The sequence below is a fragment of the Rhinolophus sinicus genome, linkage group LG03 (assembly GCF_036562045.2).
Source record: "Rhinolophus sinicus isolate RSC01 linkage group LG03, ASM3656204v1, whole genome shotgun sequence".
NCBI classification, from domain to species: Eukaryota; Metazoa; Chordata; class Mammalia; order Chiroptera; family Rhinolophidae; genus Rhinolophus; species Rhinolophus sinicus.
This window is the reverse complement of record NC_133753.1, coordinates 42,698,226-42,704,825: the sequence shown is the minus strand read 5'-3', so window position 1 is coordinate 42,704,825 and position 6,600 is coordinate 42,698,226.

Below are 6,600 nucleotides of genomic sequence, written 5' to 3'. Positions count from 1 at the left end.
TCAGGAAGCATATGATGTCTTGCCATGAAGGATAAGATTAATCAATGTGTTGACAACCTGATTCCTCCAGTGTAAACATTTTCCCTCTTGTAATTATCACACCTGTGGTGTGAGACTCATGAACCATGTGAGTAGCTTGTTCCCCACCAATCTTTCACTCAAAGGCTTTGTCATTCATTGATGAGCCTGCCTGAATTAATTATTTTTTTCTGTTGTAGTAAAATGATAATTTCAATCATTACTTTTAATCATTTGTTAGCTGGCATTTTTGTGTGAAGAAAGGCTTTCTTCATCATCATATCTAGTATATTTATGAGACAGATAACTGTCCGATTAAAAATAAAACTCTTAGAATCCTATACATTGATTTTTCATCTTACTTTTTAAAAATTAATATTATATCACGAACACTTTTCTACATTTTTTTAAACATAGTTTTGATTGCGGTACAATATCCATTATGGTGATGAATGACTATGATGAGTATTAATCTAACAAAAATATACAGGATCTGTATTCTGAGCATTACAAAACAGTTTTTCATATTTCTTTGACTTTCATGGCTTTGACATTGTTAAAGATTACAGGGAAAGCATTTTATAGAATGTCAGTCAGTTTGAGTTTGTCTAATAATTTCTCATGATTAGATTTAGGTTATACATCTAGAATTTCTAGAATTCTAGAATTTCTATCTTGCTCTTTAAAAAGAACTTTCCCATCTCTCCATTAAGATTCCTTGTCTGTTGACCCTCTTTGCCCATATTTTTCTATAGGTTCTCTATCAAATTTATTATACCTGTTTTAAAGTCATTTTCAGCTAATTCTAACATATGAGTCATTTGTGGGTCTGCTTCTACTGACCTTTTAATTACAGGTTATGTGTTTTGCTTCTTTGCATGTCTAATAATTTTTTTTATTGTATATTAGTCATTATGAATACTATGTTGTAGAAACTCTGGGTTAAGTTGTCTTCCTCTAAAGAGTATTGCATTTTGTTATGGCAGAAGTTAAATTACTGTCAGATTACCTTGACCCTTAGGGGTTTAATTTTAGCCTTTGTTAGGTATATTCAGTTTTGCCGTTGTTTGTCAGATGTGGTGTTAACTCCTAAGGCAAGGCCCTTCTGGAATATCAGTAGAAAGTCCAGGCTATTTACCAAACTCCTCTATTTTGGTTGCCTTAAACACCAAACTGAAACTCCTGAGTCCTAGGCAGCTGCTAAAATCTCAACTTAGTTCCTTAGCTCTTTTGGAGTCCTGTCCCGTACATACACAATTTAGGAGTCAGTCAAGGAATTAAGGGAAATTTATATGAAAATTTTGGATCTCCTTATTTTGTGGCTTTTTCCTTTCTGGGATTTTCCCCTCTTGATTTTCAGTGCCTGGATCACTTCTAAAACTCTAACTTGTGTCTCATCAACCTAGTAAAACTGCTGCTCTCTGCTTCAGCTCTATTTCCCAGGCACTGAAGTAAACCAAGAAGTGCCCTAAGGGGAAAAGCTGATTAAATGTGGACCTCACCCAGTGAGCTTCCCTTCTTCAAGGATAATATCCTTTCCATTTCTACCTACTTTGGGTTGTTCTCCAGTGCCTTCATACAGTTATTTTTTATATTTTGTCCAGGATTTATAATTGTTATTGGCAAGAGAGTTAATCTAATACAGGCTATTCTTCCATTACATAAACTGGAACTGGATATGTATGTTTAGAATTATGGTAACAAAGAATTGGACAGGAGTGAAAAAAAAAAAGTTAGAATTCACTAGAAAGATGAAGTAAATCAAACAAGCATTTTTAATATTTATGTCTTAATTAATTTGTTTCTGTTTGATACTTTAGGTATTTGTAATGTTTAATAGAATTTAGCATGCTAAATTTGAGATTTTAACTTATAATGTGTAATGGAATAATTGGTTTAAACTTGTCACTTAATGTTTAAATATTACTTATTTTATAAACAGCATGTGAACAATTAAAGGTATTTTAGACTCATCATATTTATATTAAACTTATTGAATTTACAAATATTACTGAAATACCTTGGAGAGGTCTTTCAGTAAATCAGATATTGAAATACTTAAAAAGGAAATTGACTATATTAAATTTCAAAAATATAATTTGAAGTGATTAAAACATTTAATTAAATTTGCAAAGGGGACCAAAATTAATAAGGCTCCTTATTAATGATTATTAAAATTTTCTGCATTTATAAGGAAAATAAGGAAATAATTAATATAAATTGAACCAGGTTTTTGTATTAATAAATTGAACAATTAATTTTAAACCAATATTCTAAGTGAGTATTCATTGACATAGATTAAGTACATAGGTTTGGAGTTTACAGAACTGGTTAAAATTGCTCCAGATCACAAATTACTTAACATCTGTAATCCTCAATTTCTTTATCTGTCCAATGGGGATAATAATACCTCCCTAACAGTATCTATTTCAATAAATAATAATGCTCATGATGGTAATAATGACAATAAATGATAGCATATTTTTTTAAGGAGAGTTATAGAACAACATAAACAATATATGCATGATTCCATTTTTTTGGTTAAAAAATAAGATATGCAAGCAGAAGTATAAAGAAATCTCCAGGAGGCTATAGGTGACTTTGTTAGATATAATTATCTATCATTTCTAAATTTTCCACAGTGTAAATATATTATATTATGATAGATATTTGTATGTATTCATATATAAAGCTTTTAGTTGTAGTTATTTTGTGGGGTGGGATTATAAGTAATTTTTACTACTTGTTTCTTAATTTTATTTATTTCTATGTTGAACAGATATAACACATAATCAGAAAATAATGTATACCTGAGCATTTCAAAGTCAAGAAAAAGACGTCTTTCTTTGGTTTTCATCTTGCATGGAGATCTTACCATAAGAGTTCAGGAAATAGAAAGAAGTCATGCTCAACATCATCCATCAGCACAGACTTGAAGTTATTCAAAAATCCTACGTTAGCTTATTTGCTCCGAGATTGGGAGCAGACTGATTTCCATGCATCCATAATTCCTTCCTGCCAGTAAATGTGGTTTTGACTCGCACTGAAATGGAGGTGTGTGCCTTTGCCTGCCCTGGGTCTCCTGATAAGAGTGTGTGTTTGGGGAGAACACAGTAGGAGGGACCCTTGTATTTTTTCCTTTTGCCACCCCCTTTCACTCTTCATGCTCTCTTATTATTCTTCCCCAAAACCTGTAACCCCAGTTTAACCATGAGAAAACATCTGACAAACCCAGATTGAGGGACATTCTACAAGTACCTGATCTATACTCCTCGAAACTGTCAAGGTCATTAGCAAAACATCACAAAACAAGGAAACACTTGAGAAACTGTCACAGACCAGAGAAGACTTAGAAGACATGATAACTAAATGTAATGTGGATCCTGGATTGGATTCTAGAACAGAAAAAGGACATTAATGGAAAAACTGGTGAGATCTGATAAAGGCTGGAGTTTAGTTATTGATAACATATTAATGTTGCCTTTTTACTACTAACAAATACAACATGGTAATTTAAGAAGATACTATTTGGGGAAACAAACTGGGTAAACAAGGAGTTGTCTGTATTATATTTGCAACTTTTCTGGAAATTTAAAATTATTCAAAAATTAAAAGTTTATTTTTTAAAAAGTCATTCCCCTATATATACTCTCTGTAAAGGCCAAAAGATCAAAGATCTCTATTTGGATATAAATGGAACCCAGTTAGTTAGATACTAAGCAGTAGAATAGAGACATTAAAGCAAAATAATTTGTTTTTGTTTTATACTGATTATAATGTCCTGGAGAAGAGAATGCCAATTGCCTGCATATCCATTCTCTACTAACAGATCCACATGGGCACTCGATTGAATATGTATAGAAATGGCAACATTTACTGCCTCCCTTGTAGCCTGGGAGACCCTCTGACTAACCAGAAGGTCAATGCTATGGGAACAAAAGTATGGCATTTCCAGGAAGTCTCTTTCAAAGGAAAGGGAGCTCCTTTCCTCTTTCCTGCTGCTGGTATGAGAAAGGGAAGGCCCTGAGGTGGCACACCAAGGCTGATGGAGCCACAACAGAGCATGAGCCTGAAGTCTTGGAGGTGTTGTGCCTAATTCTCACTGGTACATGATCACATGTCCATTTTTTTAAAATGGGAAAAATTCATAAAAAATGAAAAAATTAATTTTTTAAAAATGGGGAAAAATAGGTGCATATGGAAGAAATTTAAAATGATCCGTCATTCCACCTCCTAGAAATAGCTTGTTTTGACATACCCAGTATCACATAAGAGATCAATAGATACATATTCAATTTTTAAAAAAACCTCTTAGGATACTATACATTGAGTTTTCTATCTTACTTTTAAAATCTTAATATTAAAGTATGGGCACTTTTTATATATTTATTTTTTGAACATATTGTTTTGATGTTTGCGGAATATGCATTATGGTGATGAGTAACTATGAGTATGAATTTGATGTTACACAGACTTGTGTTCAAGTCTCACTTTGTCCGTTGACTGTGTAACCTCAGGCAAGTGGTGCTACCTCTCTATAAAATGGGAATAAGTGGAGGACTTAGTTTTAGAGTTGTCGGGAGTATTAAATGAGTTAATGCGTATAAAATCTCTAGCGCAGGGCCTGAATCTTAGTAAGTTCTTAATGAACTATTGTGATTATCGTCCTTCAACCAGTTCCCTCTTCTTGGACAGCTAACCTGTCAGGGTCTAATTAAGAAATAGAAACTTAGAAATGAGAACTTAGAACAGAAGAATTTTAACGCAGGCAATTGGTTACAAAGGTGATAGGACAGCTAAGAAAAGAAATAGGGTTAATTAAATAACTCAAAGACTAGCAACAGCAAGAAGGTATTACCACTGTTAGGTGTAAGAAGGAAAAAGGCAGTGTAACCAGAGCCCAGGGCCAGGTCACCTGTTAGAAGCTAGACTCATGGTACACCTTTCCTGTGGAAACTAGAACCAGGGAGGAAATGCAAGTACTTCTGGAAATGCCACCTGAAGTGAAGACGGCTGCGGAAAAATACTCTGGATTCTCCCTTCTTCCCACCTTATAATTTTCTTTCAGAACCTCCCATTGGCCAAACCCACTCAGGGGCCTGGGAAATAGAGTCTTCAGAGATCAGCCTTGAAATACAGAGCAGTGCAGGGGAAGAAGGTCTGGATGGAATGGATCTGATGGAAACAGACCCAGGACTGGCACAATCCAGCCCTTTTACTTTTCAGCATTCATTCTCACACTTCCATATATATTTAACAACTTCAACTTGAAACACCTCTCTCCTGAAAATGCTTCCTCCTCCTTGCCTCTGACAAGAGGAGTCACAAATCCCATCAGTCATCAGATTCTTCTCAGAACCAAGATCTACACGTGAATTTCAGTTCTCCCTGTCTAATTTGGATGTGGCTTCTCATAGTCTAGTCAATTCATTGTGAAATTCAGCACCAACAACCCTCCTCATTATAAAATATCAGGGGAAGAGAAAGGGGGAAAAGATATCAATGGTTAATATGTACATAAAAATATGCATAGATCTTTCAGTTCTCATGTCTATAACTGACCACCAGGCCATCATTAATATTTTATCATTGATACAATATCATTCTATCATTGATATTTTATTCTACCACCCATTCCATGTTACCCTGGCCCTCAGTCAGTACCTTGGTCAGCTGGGGTTATTTACTTGGTGAAAAATACCTTCAGACCTGAATGGTCTGAATTCTTGTTATTCCATGGCTTTATTAGGTGACTTTAGTTTTTAATTGACCTTTGATATTGGGCATGCAATTACTGTTTTTTAAACTATTTTCCTATTCTAAGGTAATGTTTCCCTATTACAAGTGTCACCCCAGTGACTCCCTAGGTCTCAGATATAGTCCTTCCTACACCACACGTGTAGCAACAACATAATTTTCCCTTGATAATTGATAGCAATAACCCCAGTGCCATTCTCCTTTCTCAGCCTGTCAATTCAGTGGCCTTTATAAAGTGAGAATTAAAAAAAAAATTCAGATACTGTCTGATTGCTCTTCAAAACAATATAATCTTCCCCATTGTTACTTTGTGCTTATGGCCTGGCAGTGAACAGTGGTAAACAACTATACACTTAATTACGAGCTAAGTGGGTGTTCTAAGTATATTATTGGACATTTAATATTGGCACCAAATTTTGGCAGCCTTTCTGTTGTCTCTTGTTGATGAATCAGATGCAAGATTCAGGACACTCTAGCATTAATTCTCATTCATTATTTCTAAGTGTTTTTTAATTAGAAACTCTTCTTGGAAATAAAGTCAGGAAATGTTCAGCAATAATCTGTATACAACACCTCTTATACACTTAAGTCTAATGCAATTAAAATTGAATAATTTATATTATCCTTTTGAGAGCAAAGACTATTTTGAACTTTCTATACAGAGAGGGATTTCTCTAATGTCTCTTTTCTAAACACATGCACACAGAGCTACTTAAATGTCTTGCCTTATCGTGTGATAGTTAATATCTTAAGGCTTACTTAGCATATACTTTTGATGGTTAACAGGGTTTGCAATAATAGATCTCTAATAGTCTTGATAATAAC